Raw genomic sequence first — 13,823 nt, forward strand, 5'->3', positions numbered from 1 at the left:
GGTGACAAGGAATTTTGACTCCCTCTTGTTTTAACAATAGCAGCAACAGAAAGGTTATTTTTTCTTGCTGAAACAAAGAAAGCTCAGACAAAAACCAGAAATGGATTTTTGTGTGTAAGACAGTATGGTGAGCTCCCTTTTCATATTAATAACAAATTCTAAGGCTAAGAAACACCCTGTACTTTAATCCTAACTACATGTTACCCTACTTGTACATTATTTTCCAACTGACTATGATTGGTAGACTTTGAGGAGGGGACTGTCCCAGGAGGAAACAAATGTTCATTTCTGCTGCAAGGAAAATCCACATCCTGAACAGAGGAAACAGCCCTCTATTGCCACTATTAAAAGCACACAAGCAACAACACATCCTCATTGCACAGATTCACATGCCTATTTGGAGGAAAGTGTATAGATAGGAATGTAGCTGTGCAGCCTAAACCAATGCATATATCCTTATTTGCTCACGTCTAATGCTCCATCGAATCTAATGCACACCTGAAAACAAAAAGAGCATATATTGCCAAATGTAATGTGCAATGGGGAAAAATGTGCTCTTTGTAATTTGACCCCAAAAGGTGTGCGTTACAGTTGCTGCATGTTAGAATTTCTTCTTTAAAAACAGAACTGTTAGAACACCGAAGCCTCCAGCAAAGGAAAAGAAGACCATGGGATGCATCTATGCCAGTGGTTCTTAACCTGTGGGCCCCAGACCACCAGTGGGCTGCGAGGATGAAAACCTGGTCCATGAGCCTCCTTCCTCTTTATTTTTTTAAATGTTATTTCTCTCCTTTTGCACCACCTGCTACTCCTTCCCTGTCACTGACCATGGCATATGTTCAGTATCAGAAACCAGAGCTGATGTGGTCTATCCTATGCAATTCTCTGAATCAGCACCCCAAACTGAATCTAAAGTTGACCAAAAATTATTTGTGACCCTTTCGGTACTTTGTGGGGGAGTGGTCCCTGGTCAAATGATCCCTGGTCAAAAAAAGGTTGGGAACCATGGATCTATGCTGTAGAATTAATCCACTTTAATTGCTTTGGTTCAGTGCTGTGGAATCATGGGGGACAGATTGGCCTCCTCTGCCAAAGAGTGCTGGTGCCTCACCAAACTACAAATCCCAGGATTGCATAGCATTGAGCCATGGCAATTAAATTAGAGATGACATCCCTCAAAGAAGAACTCCAGGTGCTCCTGAAGCAACTTACCTTTTGCTTTGGCTCAGGATTAATATTACCCAAAACTAATGCACACCCTAATTTTGGCAAGGTCATTTAGTCAAAAAAGGTGAGCACTAGATTTGAGTAAATAGGGTATCTTGCAGCATTACCATCCCATTTCACTGCAGGAGAAGCAGACTGAGTGTTCTTGAATGTATCTTGTCCAGGAAGAACTGTTATACACTTGTGAACATATTTTACAAGAAAAGAGACAATTAGGCAGAGATCTTGTGGGTAATTTCTGGTTCTCGGAAATTGATTAATTGGCTGTTCTAAGTGGGTTGCACTCTAGTGAGTGGAATTAGAGAATGAGGGGATTGGAAGAAACCACAAGGACTATCCAGTTCAGTCTCTTGTCACACAGAAATACACAATCAAAGCATTCCTGACAGATTGTAATCTAGCCTCTTTACATGTACATGCTGTTAGATCCATAATTATCACTGGCAGCTCCAGTGGTTGAGCGGCAAATTGTGGCTTTGCTCAATACACCGGTAGAATCCATTGGCCATTAAATAATAAACTCAAAGTTGGATTGCTCCAGCATGGCCTGTGTGGGCCTTTCCTTAAAACTGGTCTAGAAGCCACAGTTACAGTGCAGAATTCAGCCTCTGTACACTGGATCACTTAGCATTGATGCTGCCCTTCTATAGTAAGGTCTTCAGGGCTGCTAAACAAGATTTAAGGCTTTGATATTAGTCTGTAAAGTTTAAGCAACTTGAGTTCATAAGAACTAAAGGAGTAGGAGGTATTCCTCCCATGCTATTATCTCTGTCCCCATTTACACTGACTTTTTAATGCAGTTTCAAAGTGGTATTGAAGAACATGGTTTTACTGTGCACATTAGGGACTTCCTATCATGCACTTTTGTGAGAGTTTATTTTCTGGTTGCTGCAGTTTAAAATTAGCTTCGAAGTGCATTAAATGGTCAGTTTAGATGGGGCCTCTGACCTCTAAGATTTGTAAATGAAGCCTTTTTGATGATGCGACTGTCATAAGTTATCAGTCAGAGGAATTCCTAGAAGAAAGTCTTCACAATGATAGCACCAACTCTTTGGAATAACTTCTCGTGATGATAGCATCTTTGGCACGTGCTCTATGTCAAATGCTGAAAAATATTTGTTTCGACAGGCATTTCCTGACCGTTGGTAATGTTAACATATACCACTGCCAGGTTGGCTAATATATATATATATATATATATATATATATATATATATATTATTAATTGCTCAGTTTTCAGCCTTGATTTATGGTTTCATTGTTGCTTATGTTTGCATTATTCTATCATGTGCAGTACTATATTTGTTAATATAAATCCATATAGATGTTCTTTCTTAAGTAAGTAAGTAAATAAATAAATCTATTTAACCACCAACCAAAAGTTGTGTTTAACATAGGGGAAAATGTAAACTCTGAGGTCTCCAGGAAATCCAGAATACCAAAGAGCAATTAAAACCTGAATTGAAATATTTAATCCAGTCTCACCTGTTAAAGTGCTCTGTACAATTGTGTTAAAGCCAGAAATTCCTCCTGAAAGTACACATTAACACCAGAGAGCAAAAGATCAACAAACAGAAGATCAACAGGCTTGGGAAATGTGAAAGTTCTCTATGTCCAGATTTGAGTTTCTATAGCAGACATATTTACTTTGAAATTATAAGATTAAGGAGTTGCTGTTTGAACATATCTATCAACATTCAGGTATATTGAGGCTGCAATCAAAAATCAAATTTGTTTAAAAATGTATTTGTTGCTATTTCCTGACATTAGCTTATACATACGTTATTATGTGCAAGGGATCATCTCCTTTTGTCACCATAGTGGAGCCTTTAAGAGTATATGATAGAGGTCTGGGCTGCTGCCAGTCAGGCGGATTGAAAACCATATTAGTCATTTTACTGTTAGCCTTACCATGGAAAGGAAAGTGTTGAATAATGAGAACATGGTAATGGCAAGCAGGTGGTCATTCTCCAGTCTTCTTCCATCCATCATAATAAATCTCTTTTGGAAATATGCTCCAGCAACCCGGACAATTCATTTAAAGTTCAGAGTGAAATATAGAGCAAATTGTCCCACTGAGAGAACATAGTTGGTGTCAGAAGCTTTTGTGGACAAAGGACTTTATCACACAAGGAATGCAAATTGGCCTTGCAGCTGGAATTTCACATTTGGTGACAGACCCTGATGATGTCATGTGCATCCCACTGCTGATCTGCCTTCATGATTGTCTCCTTCCTAGCGATTAATGGGTAAAACCCATCAATAGCTTCCAATCGTACAACATTTCAATGCAATGGGTCCTTCTGTTTCGGTGCGAGTATGTTGGCAGCAAAGTGACATCAGGGCCAGGATTCTCCTCCTCTTCCTTTCCCCAAGCTAGATGTTTTCCTTTTATTTTATATTTCTCTTTTTTGTTTTGTTTTAAAAATGGATACATTTAGGAACATTTAGTGCAGGAAAGCAGGATTACGATCACGGGACTGAAAATGGTACATCGGCAAAATTGCACTAATAAATTGTGATGTGATACTGAAAATGCTGAATGAGGTATGCACCCTCTATCAGTGATTATGTGACTATAGTAGAATAGGAGGTTTGTGTGATAAAATCCTGAGTCTACCTCCTCAGATTCAATATACAGTGTTCCCTCAGTTATCACGAAGGAGCCCCCACAATAAGTGAAACTCCGCGAAATAGGGATGCTCTTCCCACTTGGCGGCAGCCTCCTCCTCCTTGCCGCCTGTGCTCCTGCCAGCTTCGGAGGCCCCTTGGGTGCCCCCTCCTCCTCGCCATCTCTGCTGCTCTAGCCTCGGAGGCCCCTTGGGTGCCAGTGTGGCAGCACCATCAACGGCAGCCAAGGGGCCTCCAAAGCTGGCAGGAGCACAAGCGGTGAGGAGGAGGAGGCTGCCACCGAGTGGGCAGAGCCTCCTCCTCCTCGCCGCCTCTGCTGCTCTGGCCTCGGAGGTCCCTTGGGCACTGTTGATGGTGCTGCCAGGCTGGGATGAGGATTTAGAGGGTTCCCCAAAATATCTTCTTTAAGGCTTATTTTGGGAGTTTACCTCTCCCTTATTGGGTTATACAACTCGGGAGGTGGGGGGTGGGGAGGTTCCCAAGGATGGCCTTCCAGTAATGACCAGTTGGGATAGCAAACCAGCAATGTGGAGTGCACCCGGGGTCAGGTGCTTCGCCCAGTGGTTGGCTTGGCAGGTAGTCTGAGAATGATAAATGACTTAATGCCATTACCCATGTCACAGTGAACAAGTTGCTTAGCCCAATTTTTTCTAATTAAGTCAATAAATGGCCCTTTATTTCTCCACATCTTGTGTCTGGTCTCTTTATTTCATGGTGGGTGTGCTGTCACATGCTGGGCCTATAGCAATTGGCTTTTGAACAGGACGTGCTCTTTGTGCCCAGCGGGAAGCTGGGGTGCCTCGAGTGAGAAGCCCTAAGGATTTTCCTATACAGAGTCTTTAAAAGCTTGAAAAGTTTAACAAAGTCCTTTATTATTGCTTAGGTCTTCAACAAATTAAACAAATGCTTCTCAGATCTTCAACAGGTCAAACAAATACTTCAAGGCTTTGAATCAACTGGTGGCTTTCTTAATCTTGTCCACAAGGACAGGCAACTGGCTTCGTGAACTGTTTCTTTTCTTTAAGAGGAAAAGCCTTTTTAACCCCTCCTTGGGCAATCTACTTTCTAAACTTTGCTGGTGTGGGCTCTACTCCCAGCTCCAAACTGCTTCTTGGGTCCCGAGTAGACCTACCAGTCAAGGCTTTGTAGATTCTCCAGCTGGAGACCTTTGGAACTGTTTCCCCCCGGAATTTCTGGTGAAACGAAGCTTCTCTACAGGTGGAGCTGATTCACATCCTGTAGCTAAGCTTTCAACTGTAAGACTGAGCTAAAATGGTTCCCTTTCCTTCCTGAACCCTGGGAAAAGGGGCGGAACGAAAAAACCCAACGATGATAGGCAGGTGGCTGCAAACCAAGGGAAGCCACCTTATTGCAAAATGCATGGAACTTTGGAATACATGGAAATACTCAAAGAAAGAAAAGGAAGTTGGAGCTCCTGGTACAGCCGTACCAGCACAGTGGGGATTCAATCAGGTTGGTGTCAAACTTCTATTCAATTCTACAGTGTAGATCTAGCTTTAGCTCATTTGCTTATTTATTTAATAATTGACAGAATTGCAGGTAAAGTGATGTCTAACTGTATTAACTGTATTAATTCAACAGTGTCAATGAACCCTCAGTAGTTCCTCAGCTCATATGCCTGATGGGCACTTAGCACTATAAATCATATCAGGCATGATGAGAAGCTGAACACTGTTTTGTGGGATGTTACCTAATCATAGTTTCAGCAGAAAGAGCAAGTAGAAGTCTGTTTTTTTTTTTAAAAAAAGAAAAACAAACAAACCGTAGAATAGTTATGAAATTAAATCATCTGTGTATACCGTGCTTGACAAGTTAGATAAGGCTGAGTTTGAACACAGTAGCCAAAATCTAGAGAGCCACTTTAGGTGCTCACAAGAGTTTAATCACACTTGCTTTATTTTCTTTCAGTCCCACATAAGACCACAAATTGTCTTTGAATCTCCCCTGAATTCCAAAAGCTGTTTATTATTGGGAGGGGGAGTGGCACAGGTCTAAAACCTCACGAGACATGGAAACTGAGCCATATCGTTCTTTGGTGTGCAGCCAAGTACACAATGTCACCCATTGATATGCTCTCACCTTAATAGTTACATTCTGAGATTTAAAGGCCCAGATCCAATTAATATAATGTGCGCGCATACACACACACACACACCTTTGGCCTCTGTACTTTTTGTGCATGCTTCTGCAACTAGGAAATGAAACATTTACTACCAAATCCTGCCCAAAGTCACCAAAGAAAACAGGGCAAACAGGTTTATTGTATAGCATATTACAAGGGCTGGCTTGATAGTTGTCACTGGGATAAATTCCACTTCTTTCTGGGTTTATGAAGAAACCTTCAAAGAGAACAGCAAAATAGGGTTCATTTGGGACTGGTCCAAAGTTAATTTAAAATGGAAAGGTTCCAGTTGACATCAAAGAACCTCTGGCCAAGTCCTTCCTGAGGCTATGAGAGATGATAGACATGTCCTGAGCAACAATTTTATATATTCTGTTCCACAGACAAAGGATAATAGGGAAACTAGTTCTTGCATATTTCCCATTCTAGCCTCTCAGCATGTCAGCTCTCTAGGCTAACAAGGAGCACATATAAACTCAGTCAGGGTAAATGTCAGATGCCCTTCACTGTAAATATGCAGATTAAATAAACATAAAAATGGCTTCATTTGTGGGGACAGGATCTACCCATTTAATGTCAAAGCCTTTCTTCAGGTAACTGCAGAAGACTCGCATCAGGTCCTCTGTACGGAACTCAGCTGGGAAGTCGTAGATCTCAATGACGTGTGGCAGCTCAGAGTCGCTCAAGTCCAGGTCTGCTGCAGTGTAGTTATAGTAGACTTGATAAAACATATAAGAAACCATTTAATATGCACATTAAAAATGCAAATATAATCAGCTGAAGGAATTAGGGCAGACTCATAGGGAGGTTTTATCCCTTTTCTACTATTCCATAATTCTAAGGTTCCTTCTACAGTTGTATAACATCCAGATTATCTGCTTTGAATTGGATTATATGAGTCTATGCTGCCAGATAATCTGGAACAAGCAAATAATCTAGAATTTGATCTTGGGATATATGGCAGTATAGATCCAGCCATAGTCAACCAACATAAGAATGTTATCAAAGTGGCAAAAGTTATTAATGAGGAAAACCGCACAAGCTATGCAAAACTCTTACAGGTTGCTTTTGCTTCCGCAATCTCAGAAGTCAATCCCCACTGCAATCCCAGTTCTTCGGGCACCCCATCCCCCATTTACCCCCAAAACTTACCTGAGTGGCTTAGCTGCATGCTGCAGGCTCCTCAGATAAGTTTGGCAGGGAAGGAGATAAATGGGGGGCTGGGGGCTGGTTAGATGCCCTCCCAGGTCAATCTCTGGTTGACCCAGGAAGACATGTAGGCACCATGCCCCCAGGGAAAGTCTAGGTTTTGTGGAGGGTGTAGGATCTGAATTCCAGTTAAATATCCCAGTTCCTCCCCAGATTTGGCCCTGTGTAGATGGGCTCTCAGAGTATTCTGGGCATCTGTTTTGGTTTTGAACATATCCTAAAGGCCATTCAAGGTCCAATAATCAAGTCCTAGTCATCTCTTAGCTGTGTTTTATGCACCTGGTTTCTCTAGGAATGCACTAACTGAAAATAAGTTGGCTATTTAAGACTAAAATTGTTGCTGGCTGGCTTCCCTATATTTGTCTAAAATTGTTAAAGTCAATTATGTTAATTGTAACAACCTTTTGAAAGATCGATAGACTGATTACACACTGTATACTGTTTGTTATTTGATAAATGTCTGTCTATGTGTTGTTTCCTGTGTAATTAATAAGATCTACAACCTGCAGTTAACAGCATTGCTTCAGCATGATGAAGAGGACATTCAACGTATCAGGACAGCAGGCACTCAAAATTCCTTACCTGAGAGAGTGTGCAAGAACATAAATAAAGTGCATGAAGAACATTTTGGGTTTTTTGGGAGGGGAGGGATGTCATTGGGGGAGAGGGGATAATTTTATAAAAGAGTGGTATCTTGTTTTGCTATCTAAATCCAGAAATGACAAGCAAACTAACCCTCTATCTATGCTTCCCTAGAATACACGGTGGCCAACTGGGTTTATATTACAAGCATATATGTATTTTTATTTATTTGTTTGTTTGTTTATTTATTTAAAACTTTTATATCCCGATCTTCTCTACCTCCATAGAGGTAGAGAAGTCCCACCAGCAGTCCCAAAGTTACAAACATCTGACTTACAAATGACTCATAGTTAAGAACAGGTGTGAGACAACAGGAAGTGAAAGAAATATTTCCCTCGGAAGGGAAATTCACTCCTGAAAGATTTATCATTTGGTGTGGGGGGGGGGAGTTATCATGGGGGAAAAGGTCCCCACTGAAAGCTTATCACCAATCTGTTTCCACAACAAGACAAAATTTTCAAAATCCAATTATCACAGGGATAGAAAGTGAGATGAAATCTTCTGAACAAGGGCACAAATAGCAAAACAAAAAACAAAACAAAACAAAAAAACACCACAGGGGTTTTCACCCTTTCCTATGCTATCCAAAGCTCTATCTGTGTGTGTATGTGTGTATTTGGCTGGAGTTACACTTTAAAAATGTACCTGTTCCAATTTACAAACAAATTAAACTTAGGAACAAACCTACAGAACCTATCTTGTTCGTAACTTGGAGACTGCCTGTATGTGTGTATGCACATGTATGCTTTAATGTTAATAACCAGTCTCATTCAGCACTTCTTTAGTCTGCACTTTATTACGGCTGAATTTTTGACACAAAAAGTATTTTTCAGGTAATAAACTTAACTCCACAAGGTCTCCGCCTAAATTAATCCACAGCTTCAATAACTCAGTAAAGGAGTTTGCTTTTAGCTTGGGTGCTGTTTTAAAATTACATCATCAGATAAAAAGAGTGCAAGTTCTGCAAACCAGTCATGTTAATTATCGTGCCGAAATACCATAATTGAAGTCAACAGAACTTAAGCAGCTTAACTATGCATATTGCAAACCATATAAATTTTGAACTGCATTGAAGTTAAATTTTGAACTGAACTCAAGTTAAATGGGTAGACAAAGTCCAGTTTTGGCTATTTGCACATTTCTGCTGGAGTTTTAGTCTCTGGTAAAGTTGACCTTCCTAAAGCCACATTCTTTGTATAAGATCAATCGACTGCTAATCTACATGATACATGGTACATCTCAGGAGGGCAATTTATTTTGCCAAAAGGAAGAACTTGACCAAAGAAGACAATGAACTCATAATACCTACTTATAATTTTTTGCCCTAAATAGGTGGTGTATGTTACATTCCAGACTTTAGCAGTCTATCTCCTTTAGAGAGGAAGTGTGTTAGTTCTACTCAAGGACAAAACTAATAGCAAATGAATGGTTTGTAATCACAGTGCCTCTAATTTTTGTTAACAGTGACTTTTGCTATAAACTAGATCTCACATTTATTTCAGTGGTGGATGCAAATAGGATGCAAAATCCATAGGAATTAGGCCATACACTGGATGTATATTTTGGTTTTGAACACAACCCATGGCTCAATCACAGCCCAACAATCCACTTCTAGGTCCTCCTTAGTTATGTTTTAGCTTTCACTATCTGATAAAAAAGCCACTGGTGAGCCTCCATAAATCTAAAGTTTAGGGCAGGGTGCATGGGTGGGTAAATGACCTTGCAGGGCCGCACCTGGCCTCCAGGACCTATTTTGAGAATACCTGATCTAGAACCATAGTTAACTACCCCAAACCTCTCTGCCCTGGAACTCTCTGCCCTGGAATGTGGTGGAGGCTCCTTTTTTGGAAGCTTTTAAACAGAGGCTTGATGGCCATCTGTCAGGGGTGATTTGAATGCAATATTCCTGCTTCTTGGCAGGGGGTTGGACTGGATGGCCCATGAAGTCTCTTCCAACTCTTTGGTTCTATGATTCTATGAAACCTTGGAAGTCTATACACCTTCTCCATCACATCGCCCACTCCAAATGCTCCTTCATTTCATGTTTACCACTATAACCTAGCTTCATCCCAATTTGGCAGGGACAGTCCCAATTAATTATATTATTTATTATTTATTTATTATTAAATGTATTTATATTTTGCCTTTCTCACCCCAAAGGAGACTCAGGGCAGAGCACAATATACAAATGTCAAACATTTAATGCCAAAACGTACTAGATTATACACATATAAAACATATATTAGTTTACAGTTATATTAATTGCATCAACCTCTTGAAATAGCCAGTTTGTATCCATATATATATATCCATATTTGTAATCCTTCGTTTGACAATGTGCATAAAGGAGCTCAATATTGGAACTCAGTATCTGTTAATCTAGGCATTATTAGCACAAAGTATATAATTTCATACTTTTTATTCTTACTGCTGCTTAGAGGTCAATGATAATTTTATTCCTGAGGAACAGCACCTGAGAAAGAATAATCTGCTTGTATCTATAGACAAAGTACTATCATTAAACTATCCAATTTCAAGAACATGTGGATTCATTTAATGTACAGTCATCCCTCCACATTCACTGGGGTTAAGCAGGCATGGGTAAACTTCGGCCCTCCAAGTGTTTTGGACTTCAGCTCCCAGAAATCCCAGCCATGTTAGGAATTGTGGGAGTTGAAGTCCAAAACACCTTTGGGGATGAAGTTTTCCCATGCCTGGACTTGAGGCACAAACAAAAACATTGTTCTTTCTATACTCGATAATAATTCAAAGTATAGTCTAAAATTTAGGGTAGTCCAAAGAAATACAATGGCTTCTTCAGTGCATAAGAGAATGAATTCACAACACTTCTGCAGAATTTTCAATCCTCTTTTAGGGCCAAAATAAAGGTAGAAAGAGCCGAAGACTTGAGGATCTTGCTCTGGCCAGCTCGAAAGGTTTATGTTTCTAGGACAGTCTTATTTAACTTCTTCCATCTCATATTGTCTTTTAGTAATCCTAGAACAATAACTTTATTGAGGCTGGAATGGCAAAAATCCAAAACCGATATCTCTTTTGATTTAACAAAAGGCACATGCAGGCAGTCGCACACAGCTGAGCACCAAAGAATATCCAGCAGTAAGTAACAGAGTGTTTAATTATTTGCAGACTGCCTTGAAAAATCTTAAGAAATACAATTTCTTCTAAGGTGAATATGCAGATTGTTATCTCTCTGTTGAAAGGAGACTATACAATAATATACAGTAATACTATATAAATTCAAACCATTGTATGAATACATTGTCTTAACCTGCTTATTTTCTTAGGATAATTATATTACAGGGTATAATTTAATGTTTTAAAAACTTCGAATTAGGGTTTTGATTCAGTTTAAAGGTCTAGATTATTTAAAAGAGTAGTTTCTCTGTCTGAAGTACAAACACAGACCACCATTTCCTGAACAGACTCAGAAGTTGATTGTAACAGTGATTGCAGAACCCATGTCAAAATTGCAAAATAATAGAGACCATGAAAACCAAAAGAAATTCAACACTATTACACAGTACATATACTAAACAGTTTGGATCATAGAATCCTGCAAGCTAAAGAAAAAACCTTGAAAATGTTCCTTTTTGGACAACTCCCAAAATCCTTCAATTTGCTTAGGCTAAGGGTTTCTGGGAATTAACTCAAAAAGAACTATGTTGTTCCTGTGTTTGGAGATTTATTTTTTTTACTACAATATCCAAACTACACTAGCTTCAGAAGACTGTCACTCACAGCTTTGCTCGGGTCTTAAAGTCTCAGGGTTTGTGGCTTCCTTGATTGAGTTACTCCATCTGGATTGTGGTTTTCCTCTTTCCCACTGCCTTCTACCATCTCAATCATTATGGACGTTTCTAATAAGTTTTCTTCCTATCCTCTTGCTGCACTTTATTTTCACTTTTGATCTGAACGCTTTGGAACAGCATTTCTCAACCTGGGGGTTGGGACCCCTGGGGGGGGGGGTCATAAGGGGGTATCAGAGGGGTCATCAAAGACCATCAGAAACACAGTATTTTCTGTTTGTCATGGGGGTTCTGTGTGGGAAGTTTGGCCCAATTCTATCATTGGTGGGGTTCAGAATGCTCTTTGAATGTAGGTGAACTATACATTCCAGCAATTACAACTCCCAAATGTCAGGGTCTATTTCCCACAAACACCAGTCTTCACATTTGGGCATACTGATTATCCGTGCCAAATTTGATCCAGAACCATCATTGTTTGAGTCCACAGTGCTCTCTGGATATAGGTGAACTACAACTCCAAAACTCAAGATCAATGTCCACCAAACCATTCCAGTATTTTCTGTTTGTCATGAGAGTTCTGTGTGCCAAGTCTGGTTCAATTCCATTGTTGGTGGAGTTCAAAATGCTCTTTGATTGTAGGTGAACTATAAATCCCAGCAACCAGGCCTGTAGCCGGGGGGGGAGGGGTTAGGGGTTTAACACCCCCCCCCCACCCGCCCCAAAATTTTTCAGGTAAAAAAAAAACCTGGTTTACTCATGAATTTTAACTGGTTAACCAAATCCCCATGCTAAGTCTATGAGACGCAAAAATATTAAGAGTCCCTCCAGAACTGCAAGCACTATCTCAAGCAAATATTGACAATTTATTCACACTGTCATTACTTGCAGCAATAGCCGATGTAGCAAAGCAACCAAGTTGGGGGGGGGGTGTTGAATGCTCTCATTAAGGAGGGCATTAAAGAGGCAGACTTGGTGGAGGTGGTTGACAGGGGTGGAGCTGCAGGCTATTGAAGGCTGCTCTGCTCCCTGTTGTGCTCTTTGCTTCAGCATGAGCTAGGAGGCAGGTTTCAACCCCCCCCCCCCTGAAATTTTCAACCCCCCCCCCCCCCCGAAATTTTCAACCCTCTCCCCCAAAAGTTTTCTGGCTATGTCTCTGCCAGCAACAACTCCCAAATGACAAAATCAATCGCTCTCAGCCAGGCATGTAGCCATGAAATTCTCATGGTGGTTCGCGAAAAGGCCTTACTGGTGCATTATTTAAACTGTTATGTTTATTCATATCATGATCTGATCACCATACTCAATATATCCCATATGCATGGGGGTATTGGGGTAATGATACAAAAGGTTTGCTAGGCTAGACCCTCTTTCACTCAGACTCAGCCCCCCCGAAACTCAGCCCCCCCCCAGAACCCCCCCTGAAAAAAATTCAGGCCCACCCCCCGAAACGAAATCCTGGCTACGGGCCTGCTCTCAACCCCATCAGTATTCAAATTTGGGCATATTGGGTATTTGTGCCAAATTTGGTCCAGTGAATGAAAATACATCATGCATCTCAGATATTTGAATTATAATTCATAACAGTAGCAAAATTACAGTTATGAAATAGTAACAAAAATAATTTTATGGTTGGGGGTCACCACAACACGAGGAACTGTATTAAAGGGTCACAGCATTAGGAAGGTTGAGCACCACTGCTCTGGAAGCTTTCGCCACTGGTAAGTCTCATTGAGTCATGGTATCTCTTGATCTCCAATGCTCTTTTATGATGTGGAACCCAATAAATGTAATTTTAAAACTCACAGATCTTATTAACCTTTTGATGACCTGAAGGGTCTGTAGGAAGCATTCCCCCATTATTTTGGGGAAGGGCTTAAAAATAATAAAGTGCACAATTATATAAACTCATAGGCAATTTTATGTGACTCACAACCCAGACATTACCATTACATTGCTTTTTTACAGCTTGCATTCTACTTCCCAACTTTAAGGTTAAATTTGTAATGATTATGAGTTTTTCTACATTTATCTGCACAGTTAAAGAAGGTTTATGCTACATTAACTGTCATAACTCTATTTGACAGAATCCTAGAAATTGCAGTTTAGTGGGGTACTTAGATTTCACTAGAGAGCTCTAGTGCTGTTCTTCTGAAATGCACTGAAATTCTAAGTACGGTATGTTATTAAAGAAGAAGTCATAGGAT

The sequence above is a fragment of the Anolis sagrei genome, chromosome 5, assembly GCF_037176765.1.
Source record: "Anolis sagrei isolate rAnoSag1 chromosome 5, rAnoSag1.mat, whole genome shotgun sequence".
Classification (NCBI taxonomy): Eukaryota; Metazoa; Chordata; class Lepidosauria; order Squamata; family Dactyloidae; genus Anolis; species Anolis sagrei.